Here is a 12,213-nt window from a genome sequence, read left to right on the forward strand (position 1 = left end):
AACAGACCCAGCTTGAGGCACTCATGCCAAATTTCTAGGTCCCCAAAAAACCTCCGCTGTGTCCTCAGTGTTCACTGCAGCCTCTCCGCCCACATCAGTCTGGGGATGAAATCAGGGAAAAAATCTGTTATCAGGCTTCTTATTTCTCCCTAAAGCAAGGGTGCAAAAAACCAACGAAGGTAGCCTGTATAAATGGGCTGTAATAGTTGCCCTGCAGAAGTAGCAACAGTCATTGGTTAACTCCCCACTGGTGGGAAGCCTCCAAAGTGGGCAGTCATAGAATCATAGAGTGGCTGAAGGCTGGAAAGGACCTTAAAGCCTGCCCAGTTCCAACTCCTATTGTGGGCCAGTTGCCCCCTAATACCTCAGACAGCCCAGAGCCCCATCCAACCTGACCTTGAGCACTCCCAGGTATGGGGCACCCACAGCTTCTCCCACAGAGAAAAAATTGAGTCATGTTACACAGACTTCCCTCACCCCAGATTCTACTGAGCAACCAGTTTTGAGTTTGTCTGCAGCTTCTGGTGCCTTCCAGAGTTTGAGTAGAAACATTCACAAGAGTAAAAATCTGGTAAATTAAGCTCTTGCATTGCCTCCCTTTGCTTCTGGAGCTTGTTCCCATGCAGACGTCCAAATGAAGAAATGCTCTGAGTGTAGTTTTTCCTGCTTCTGCTTGAGGAGAACATCCTCATCTTCTCCATCTTCTGCACTATCTTCAGGGGCAAATTAGCAATAATATCATCCACAAAGAAGAATCTGGTGCAAGTACAGACTGGGCAGATATTCTGCTCTGTGGCACCTCAGTCCATGACAGGGGGTCAGAAATAGATCCAATCGTTTCAGTACCTAAAGGAAGCCTATAAACAGGAGGGGAATCAACTCTGTGAAAGGGTAGATAATAGCAGGACAAGGGGAAATTGTTTTAACTTGAAGGAAGGAAGATTTATGTTGGATATTAGGGGAAATTTCTTCACAGAGAGAATGGTGAGGTGCTGGAACAGCTGCCCAGAGAGGCTGTGGATGCCCTGACCCTGGAGGTGTTCAAGGCCAGGTTGGATGGGGCCCTGGGCAGCCTGGTCCGGTATTAAAGGGGGAGGTTACTGGCCCTGCATGTGGCAGGGGGGTTGGAGATTCATGATCCTTGAGGTCCCTTCCAACCAAAGCTATGATTCTTTTGAACCCAAAACATTCTGTGGTTCAGTGATTTCAGAAGACAAATGATGGGCAGCAGCACTGCGAGAGAAGGCAGCCCTTGGAGAAATGGGCTGGGATCAGCTGCTGTCAGCTTGATACCAAAGAGAGAAGAACAGAAACCCAAATCCCTCCTTCCAAAGCACTGCTTAGCTTGACCACTGCTGTATTAAAAATAAAATCCATTTTTTCCTAACCTTGAAAACAGAGATCCCACCTATCACCCCAGGCACTGTGATGGGCCCTGTGTCTGTCTGTCTCCCTTTAACAGCACCAGCAGTATCTCAGTGCATCCCATGTTGACAAGACAAGCTTTAATTTCACACGGCTATTGGGTGCCAGAACGACAGTGCTGAGGAATGACATCTGCTTCTGCTGGAACGGGCGCCTGTTCAACACTGACTCAAGAGAAGAAAATGCCACTTACTGAATCCCCAAGACTTATTTCTCAACAACCCAGAGCTCTTGGAGGTCTCCCATCAGCACGCTAAGCAGGCCCTTCCACAGGCCATGCCTGTGAGACCTCACAAGCACAGGACAAGGAGGCCGCCGTGCTGTTCAGGATGCTCAATTTGAAGAAAGAGCCTCCTGAATTTCCAGCAGGCTGATGCTGAATGTGTCAGCTGCTTCACAGCTCCTGCTTCACATCTCAACCACCAACGGGTCAGCAGAGAAACCCCACAGGTTTTGTTGGCACGCATTTGTTTCTGCACGAGGCTTTCAATGCGTTTCAGAGCAGCACAGGAGGGAGGAGGGGATGGAAAAGGAAAAAGAAAACTGTTACTTTCACACACATTTTCAGGAGATGTTTTTCTCCTGGCATCACCTCCCAAGCGATCAGCTCTCAGGCACAAACCTACAGCTAGAACAATCCTCCACCAACTCATAATCCACCACATTCACCCAAAATAAAAGATGCCGGAGACAAATCCTCCCTGACCAAGAGCTGTGCAGGAGTTAGCATCCTTCAGGGACCTCTATAACACATGCCTGTTCTTCAGGAGACCTCATTTTAGGGGCTGCAGGCATAGGCACCGTCCTGGTCTTCGCCAGCCCCCGGGGCAACCTCACGCAGCAGAGAAGTGAAGTATGTGGTGTATGTACAGCTTAACTCGGCCAGAGAGGAGCAAAACAGCGCCCGGCATACGGCGTGCAGATGCCTGTCCGTCTGTCTGCCACTGCCCTCTGCCGGGGAGCGCTGTGGCCTCGGGGCCTTGCAGCGAGTGGTGATACTGGGGCTGCAGAGGGGAGGATGCTGACGGGGACCTGCTCCCAGAGGAGCATCAGAATGGCTCTAAACTGAAAGAGGAGAGATTGAGAAGTTAGGGTGAAATTCTTTACTCAGAGGGAAGTGAGGTGCTGGCACAGGCTGCCCTGAGAGATGTGGGTGCTCCAGCTCTGGAAACAAGAAGCCTGGCTTGAATTTAGCAAAATTTAGTTTTGCAGTTCAAAACAGACCTGATGCATCAAGCTCCTGAATGGCCCCATCACAGTCATCTGTAATTCCACCATGGGAGGGCAGATGGACAGGCAGATGGGTTTATTTGCAACATGGCATTGAGGGACAAAGCATGGTGGTGATGGGTTGATGTTTGGACATGATCCTAGAGGTCTTTTCCAATCTTCATGATTTTATAATTCCCCATATATGCAGGGGCATGCTTTAGTGGGTATGGTACGATGGGCTGACAATTGGACTTGATGATCACAGAAGTCTTTTCCAGGTTTAACAGTTCTATGACGTTATGGGGCTTGACTGCCCTATCACGTAGGTACCAAACACCTCCATCCCCCTCCCTAAGGCAAAACAACAGCTCCAGCAGCAGGCAAAGGATAGCACCTGGCAGCTATGAGTTCTACTCCTCTCATCACTCCCCCACATTCCCTGAATACTCCTCTTGTCACCATTGATGGCTTTACATACATGAGAGACAGCTGTGGTGGCCACCAGAGCCATACTTTCTCCAGCATGGGAAGCTACAAGAAGATAAGGAGGCAGAGATAAGGGAACGCCTCACTCATGAGGGTCTCAAAGCACCAGGGAATAGTTACGCTCTGGAAGAACCATATAACAAGAGTTACCCCAGGAACTTTTATGGGTGAAGTCTCACAGCCAAACTTGGAATTTTCTGACTGCTGCTGGAGGCTTTATCAGTTCCTCCAATAATGGTGATGAATCAGCCTGCTTCATACATTCCTCTCACCACTTTTGATTTATATCCCTCACGCTTTGTATGCTGAAAGCAAAACCACTGATGAGACACTTCAAGGAGTGTGTGACTGTAGGTGCAAGTGCCTTTTTCATGTCTTTGAAGGAGCAGCAGCTCAAGCTGCAGAACGACAGCAGCAAGAGCAACACAAAGGACAGGAGAAGGTGAGTGAGGTCCTTCCATCCTGACCCAACTCCATTCCCTGCTCAGTACTAGCAAGGAAGCCATCAGTCAGCAGTTTCCTATGGTGAAGATGAAACTCCTACCTGCAAAAGCCCTCTGGTGTAATTTCAAGCATAATTTTTCCAAGCAGAAATGAAAAGCAACCCACGTTATGCATTTGCGTTACTGAAGTCACTTCTAAAATTGTACCTGAAAAAAAATAAAAGCAAGAGCTGAAAGCTCTGTGAGCAGCACAGTTAAGCAAGTCTAGCTTTCCATCCAGCCCTGGCCCGAACTGGTGGGAAGTCACCTGCCCTTTTCCTCCCCTGCCCACACACAGATTTTCACATTGTCTATGAACTTTTAATACTTCATGCCACTCTGCCCAAATTTTCATATAATAAGAAAAAAAAAGTCAGAACTGGAACAAAACCCACCCAGGTTGCATTTTGAAGCAGCACTCCTAGCACTACCATCTAAGAAGTGACCTGTTCTTGGCTTCCCCTGTTCATGGCAGCATCACTCTGGGAAATACCTCTGAGAAAGGATCAAAAGCCCCATGGGAATGCACCTTACTTGGAACACTGCCCATTGATGACTGCCAGCTGTGGGTCCAGCATCAGGATCTCTCCAAGGGGGACCTCAGGTCGCTGTGCTGCTCACTGTGGCCATTTTATGACAATTCTGTCATTTGAGGACCACAAAGGAACATTGAAGCTCTGATCTGGGAAGTGCTGTTCAGAAGGATAGGGACACCCCGTACTCTTACAGCAGCACAGGCTCATGAGATGCCAAGAAATAACGTGGGATCCCACTTCCAAGTGAGTCCCCAAACAAACTCAGGAGCAGGATGCATACAATCTCTTTATAATCAAGCTCTGGACTGAGGGTCAGGGATGAGCAGCTTGGAAAAAATGCTCAAGTTTTCTAGTCCCAGAGGAATTCCCCTACCCAGATAGGCTGCAGCCTATCACACCATCAGGGCTCACTCATCCTCCAGCTCCAGTTGGCTTCTTCCATATTCACCCAATATTTTCAGAGGAAGAGAGAGAAAAATGAATGGAAACAGAGAAGAAAGAACTTGAGGGTTTGAAGACAAACACTCCCCTTCTTTCTGTTGAGTTTACACAACGTAGAACATCCTTCTGTCCACAGATCTCCTTGCCTAAGCTGATATTCTCTAACACTAACTTGAAAAAAGGGAGAAATCCAAGCCCTAGTACTCAAGCACAGCTGGAGATGCATTTCCAAAGAACTAACAAGGAAGCTGATAAGGAACTTTTCCAAGACTGTGAATAGAATAGAATATAGAACAGTTCAGTTGGAAGGGATCTACAGCTCTTTCTCAATCAAGAGCCTACAACCTAACCTCCAATTCCCTCCATCCTCATTCAGCCACAGGGGACAGCCTGCCCCCAGTTTTATGACTGTGCTTTGCTTTTTCACAGCATGTTCTGTAAACAGAGCTGGAAATGCTTGAGGAGAAAGGATGAATAACTGCAACCCCAGCATCAGCACATGATATCACACACTGAACTGAAAGGGCAGAGACAGAGTCTGGGAAGAATGCTCCCTTCCCTCCCATGGGGCAGCCAAATGGGGGGGATCAGCTACAACTGAAGCCACCCCAGCTTGAGCTGCTCCAGCTCTGCCCTCAGACTTTCAGAAGGCCTTAGGGCCTCCCTGCTCAACTCATGCCAACACTTCTCTAATCTCATGTTGGAAAAATTGTCTTGTATTAAATCTAAACATCCCAGGATGTTATTTGTGTCTATCTTAGCCTTTGCTCAGCGTGATGGAGAAAGAAGGGAATCACTCTTACTGACCCTTCGCATGGTCTTCCCAGGACCAGTCAGTCTCCATTTGCTCACATATCCATACTTTGCATATATAAGGTTGGTCTCTCTCCTGTTTATAAGCTCCCCCCAGGCACTGGAAGGCCACAGAGATGCCTCCCCAAAGCCTTCTCTTCTCCAAGCTAAACAAGTCCAACTCCCTCACACTGTCCTCATAGGAGAGGTGCTCCAGCCCTCTGGTCATCTTAGTGGCTCTGCTCTGGATCTGATCCAACAGCTCCGCATCCCTCTTTTGCTGGGGGCCGCAGACTTGGATGCAGTACAGCAGATGGGGCCTTTCCAGGGCAAAAAAAGAGGAGGACAATCCTCCTCCCTCACCCTGCTGCCATCCCTCTTGCGATGCAGCCCATCATGGTGTTAATGAACCCCTAACAAGCAAGAAGGCACACCCCAAAAGTCATCACTCAGCTGCCTGGCTGCAGCATGGTACCTTCTCTCCTATGGCACTACACCTGCGTGAGACCCAGATCCAGGCACAGAGCACACAGAAGACTTACATCCCATGTTCAGTCAACTGAGAAGCTGTTAGAAGTCACACAGCTCCAGGAAACAAACCCACAGAACACCTTCCAGTGCCTCTGGGACAGGTGGAGAGAAAGCCCTGGTATCACTTACCTTGGCACTGTCACTTACCTTAGAGCTCCATGAAGCCTCTTGCACCTGCCCTGTGCTCTTGGCTCTTTCTTGGGTATGGGCTGGGGTGAAGGGTGCAGTCAGTCCACCAGGCCTCCTCAGCAGCTTGCAGAGCCATGGTGGATTCCAAGGCTGAAGCTTTGGCTCTTACAAAAGGGGATTTTAAAAGGTTATTTGGTACAAGCCCTGCTATACTTTCTTTGACACAGATGAAGGAAGCTTCTATCTCCCCCTTTTCCATCCCCCCCCAAAAAATATCAGATTTAAAAGGAAAAAACATGTTGGATTCTTTTGAACAGTGCAGGCCTTTGGTTGCACCTTTATCATACTGTGGTTGAAGGCTCCAGGAAGACCTCACTGTGCCTTCCAACACTTGAAGGGAGCATATAAACAGGAAGAGGAACGGCTGTCTATGAGGGTGGATAGTGATAGGACAAGGGGGAATGATTTTAAACTGAGACAGGAGAGGTTTAGGTCAGATATTAGGAGGAAGTTCTTCACACAGAGGGTGGTTACACACTGGAACAGGTTGCCCAAGGAGGCTGCGGATGCCCCATCCCTGCAGGCATCCAAGACCAGGCTGGATGTGGCTCTGGGCAGCCTGGTCTGCTGGTTGGTGACCCTGCACATAGCAGGGGGTTGGAACTGGATGAGCATTGTGGTCCTTTTCAACCCAGGCCATTCTGTGATTCCATAGCTGGTTGTACTTAACACCCAGCTATAGGATACACGTTCTTATCTCAAGCTCCACTTGCGTGCTGAGCAAGGAAAATTGTTCCTTCCTGCTTCTAGCAGTGAGCACACATCTGCTGTGGTACTGGTGAAGGACAGTTTTCCTCCAAGCCTGAGCACAACCTGTCTCAGCAACACAGCTCTCACCAGAGCACTAGATGGGGCTACACATCCACTCATCACTTCCAAGCCTTTGCAAATAGGAAACGCTCGGCGCTCCTTGGCTCTGCTTTCACACAGCACTTCACTGCATCTGCCTCTACAGCACGGTATGAAATTCAGCAAGTCCATCTCTGCCTGTGAACGACACGGGCTGCTGCCAGGCTTACTAACATCTTCCTGGTACCAAGAGATTTGAAATCACTGAAATTCCTAGCCCAGCCCAACTGGGAGCCATTACACAGGTCATGACTTCCCTGTGCAGCAGGCAGCCCCAGTGAGATGCTCTAATCATCTGCCTGAGCTGCTGACATCCATTGCACCCCAGCCCATGCCATCAGCCAGGGGCCAGCTGGCTGGTAACATGAGGGACAGCCCCAGCAAGAGGGAAGAACAGGCTCAGCAATCCAGCAGGGTAAAAGCAGACCAGAGAAATAGTCACAAGGTTCAGACACTCATGAACTCGCAGCAGAAAATCCCTTGGGGTTTTGAAATAAGCTGCAACTTGTCCTAATTTGCTGCCTCTACTAACAGTAGAGAACTTGCTTAAAAATAACCCCAGACCTCTCCAGCCAGCTATAAAACCCAAATTGCTCATGGTGATTTCAATACCGAACTGTTAGCAAAAACCAACTGTTCTTTCAAGATTTTGCATAGCAGTACACAATGGGATGTAAGCTTCCTTTCTAGGGTCATGACCCCGTTGCTCTGAAACCAGACCCTGTTCTTCTCCTGTTCATAACCAGCATGCTCACCACACTCTCCTCTGCAGGAGCTGCTCTGGCTGCTAAGCCTGAAAAAGATAGCAGAGAGATTGTAACTGACACGATGTGACACTCAGATGGTGCAAAAGAGAAAGGAGGAAAACACCATGGGAAAAAAAAAATAGATACAAGTTGATGGAGCAAAGGAGGCAGAATTGATGACACAAGGCAAAAAGCTGTAAGCAACATCGCAGCAAAGAAACCTCTGTGGATGTCTGTCAGCTCTGCCCACATCTTCACATCCTCTCCTCTTCTACCCAGGCTGCAGTGGTGGGGAGAAATGACTGCAGCTGGTACAAAACATGCTTTGGCCCTTTTTTAGCTATGCTGGAGGAAAGATCTGCAGAGAGCCTTGTTTCTGCTACCCTCTCCCCTGCCATGGCTCACATGCTCTGGCCCCACACTGGAGCTGAGGACCTCCTTAAGCAACAATAAGCATTTTAGCCACAGCAGGACAGGGAAGCAAAAGGCAGCACTCAGCGCTGCAGTGCCTGCTTGCTCTTTTTTGCCAAAAAGATTGTAAGGTTTGTTGTTCCACAACTTGCCCATCACCTTCCTGTTGGTCCTTGACAGCCCCACGCACTGAGTAGCTCAAATGCCCAACAGAGAGGGTGTGGGGAAAACACTGCCTTATGGCCACAGCTCCTTGCTGATGTGCCCTAGGGATGGAGCTGGGAGAAAGGAGCTGGGAAAAAGGGAGTAGGAGCGGCTGCACTGAACAGAAACGCTTTGTGCTGCACAAGGGCGTACATTGGAGGTCAGAACCAAGTTGGTTTTGGCACGAGCACAAGAGGCAGTGAGGAGAATGAATGAGAAGGCAGCTGACCCTGGGGAGAGGAGAAGAACGTAAGAGGAGCAGCTGATCCGTATCCAATTCACAGGCTGGAAAAAGCAAAGCAGCATAATTTGGGTTAAGATTCAATGACTTTACATGACAACAACAAAACAAAGCAAAACAAACACAACAAGCATTTGGACAGGAAGAAAAGTGTCAACTAACTGGAAGGCATGGGTATCTGGAAAGATTAACAACGTCTGAGGGCACTGCCTTTCCACTCTCCCACCTAAAAACCCAGTCCTGGCAACTTTACATCGATATAAAGGCTGTCATTACACTGATTTTGTCATAATGCTGTTTTAATACTTGCCTACCTCACCTCAGAGCTGCCATAAAGGTGTTCTGACCTTTCAAGTAATTCGCATGGGATAAAGTTTGAACTCCAGCTTGCTCAGAAACTCGAATCAGGCCCCTGACAATGCTCTTTTGTCCCACTTGAAGCAGGGCCGCTATCATACTCTGGTAATTAAAAAAAGTCATATTGTCCTTAGCACAAAGGTACAATGCACTTTCTATAGAAAGGTGCAAGGGTGTGGAGGTGGAGTTCAAGCAGAAGGCTGCAGGACAGAGGCTGCACTTCACAGAGGGGCAAAGACGTTCCTCTTTTGTCCTCAAATCCAGTCACCTGAAGTGATGGTCTGGGCCAAAAACAGTTTACATATAAGCACTTACATCCAGGTCTGCTAGGGCTGGTCATTACCTCAACCCCAGCAGGCAGGAGTTTGCTGTCCTTTTTGTTTTTAAAACACAGGCAGGTTCTTTTCCAGGAAATAAACAGCCTTCATTTCAGAGCACAGCAACTGACATTAGTCAGTACATACACCCTGGATATATTTAATAGTAAAGAGTTACATGGAACACCATCACCTCAGGTATATTTGAGATTAGAAAAGGTAAGAGAAAAAGGAAGATTTCAGAGGGCAGGGCTGTTAACTCAGGTTATTTCTATAAGACCTCCCCGCTGGCAGGAAGTCACAGCACTGCATCTGTGCTTGGGGCACACGAGCTCTTCGTTCAGCTGCTCAGGCAAAAGGCACAGCAGATCACACTTGTGCTACACAGCTGCCTTCTGTCTCCTGCTGGAGCTCCCAACTGCAGCACAAGAGCCAAGGCCATCAGCACACAGCAGCACCAAAAAGGCTGAACTGCTGTTCAGCTCCTTACCAGCACCTCAGCCAACAGCCCTGCATGCTCAGTATCCAATTCTGATAGCAGCTGGTCAGTGAGACAGACAGACAGAAACCATCCCTTTCAGCTTCATCTCACTGCAGCCCAGTGGCTGTGTACCCTCATGCAACTCTGGCTCAGATTCATGGTATGGTAACAAATGAACTGCAACTTTACCCATGGGGTTTTCCCAAGGTGATGTTTCGTCTCCACCTTCTGGCTGCCGCAGGATTCATATACACTTGAAAGAGAGAACCATGAATTCACACTCAGCAATTCAAAGCTCCCACGGTGTGTCTGAACAAAAAGGACCTAGCCAAAATATGCATGGTGCTCGTATCTTGGCAATCTTCTAGAAGGACATGGAAGGAGGAAGAAAAAGGCTTCACAGATATTAAGTATCTTCAAAACACTTTCAGAATTATTCACTCCTAACGCAGAGAATTTCTGTTTAACTCACCTGAAGGACTGCAGCATAATAATCCAAGTACATGCAACCACTCTAAAGTCAAGGGAGGAAAGAGTTGAAACTATGGGATCACACTGAAACTTTCAACGGGATCCACAGAGCACACAACGTCCTTAATAAACGAGGCTGAACAAATTGCAAATGGTGAGACAGATAAATAGGAAGTGGTTTCATCAGTTTATTGCTTTTTGCAAGGTGAACTCTGCTGCCATTTGATGTATGGTCGAGCCCATGAAGGAATACCCAACGCCACATACACACTACAACGGAGAGCAATGTTTTATCACAAGCTACAAAACTGGTTGGAAAAAAACAAAAACTAACCCCACATCAACATAATTTAAGAACCTGACAATAAATATGACATCTCCAAAAAGCTACTGGCATTCACATTGATCAACTGATTCTTTTTCAATGATTTTTCTTTTCCTGATTAAAGCAAAGTGGTAAGGGATCAAGTGCTCTGAAACACATAATTTGGTGTTTTCAGGACATCCTCCCAACGCACACGCTCTGAACTCCATCATTTCTTCATTAATACCAAATGGAATTAACATACTCTGTTGCTAGTTTAAATACCGAGAGAAAATAATTAGCACATTTCAATATATTAACTAAAAGATCATCTGTATAAAACTCTTCAAACATGAAATAGCTTTAAATTAAACAATATAATTATTATACTTACAGGAAAACAAACTAGAAATTTATTGCTACCACAAAAAAAAAAAAAAAAAAAAAAAAAAAAAAAAAAAAATCAACGTGTTTTGAGGAGGAGAATTTAGATTAACATTATTGCTATGAACACCAACAGTGCCAGAGACAAGAATCTGATTCTGATATTTCCTTATCGTCCACAACTGGCTTTCAAGGACACACATGGGACTAAGGAAAGTTAGGGTCCACAATTTCTTATTCAGAATTAGGCTTTATGGTCACACGATATTTTATTGCCTTTCTGCGTAACAGCCAGAATCCATCTGCTGCTTCTGTGTTTCAACACTACCATTCATTAGATCTCCTCACCAGGGAAAAAATAAATACAAAAAAAATCCACAACTACCATAATCTTACTTTCCCTCATTAGATACTGGAATATTTGAACCTCCATACTGTGTTCCCCTTAGCCCATAATAAATACTAAAAAAAAAATGTGGGAATGTTCACGATGTGGAGAGTCTGTGACTCTAAACAATGTTCCTAGGCCAACCATTAATGGATTTGCTAACAAGCTTCCCCCAAAAAGCATTTTTCAGATGCTGTAGGCTGACTAACAACACTCAGTGCAAACAGTCTTACCTACTACTCTACCAGTCCCAGAGCTAGCAACTACACCTGCGTGCAGGTCTGCACAGTCCAGTTTCTTTGCAATGCACTGACTTCCAGTCACAAGAGTATATGTTCCTATAGGTTGAGCTTTTGGTTTTCTAGAAGCATGCTGCTTTCAGCAGGCATTCTTCCTAGGTCATGTACTTTCTCAGTATGATTTTGTGGTTTTCTTACATACATTCAGCTAGCTGCTGACTTAAAAGCTTATCCAGGATAATCCAACCTCTCCCTTCAATTTTAACAACCAACACTAGAGTTCATAATAATAGTTTACATTGATGATAACCCTTAATGTAACAATAGCCATAATTAATTGCTAAAGGATTGTAAAATAAACCAGGATAAATTTCAGCCTACTCATAGATTGTATTATTGCTGAACAGAAGGTTTATACAAACCAATGTGTTATCGACTGAGAGATTCTCAAGTCACTCTAGAAATGAAGAGGACAGATTCTGTATTAATGCCACTTCTTTACCTGGAGTAGCTGAACTCTGCTGCTAATCAACTACTTAGAAACATTCATCTGGGTCTGCAGGAATGGCCTGAAGGAAGAACTGGGTTCAGGTGTCAGCCTCCTACGGGTCACATCATTTTACAACATGCCCTGGGGTCCAAAATGCCTCATGCAAAAGCAGGGTTCTAACCTGATGCATGATGGGATCGAGGATTCTAACATCAAGTGTGGACACCGAAGTACTGA

This window comes from Tetrao urogallus (assembly GCF_951394365.1).
Source record: "Tetrao urogallus genome assembly, chromosome: 4".
Taxonomy (NCBI): Eukaryota; Metazoa; Chordata; class Aves; order Galliformes; family Phasianidae; genus Tetrao; species Tetrao urogallus.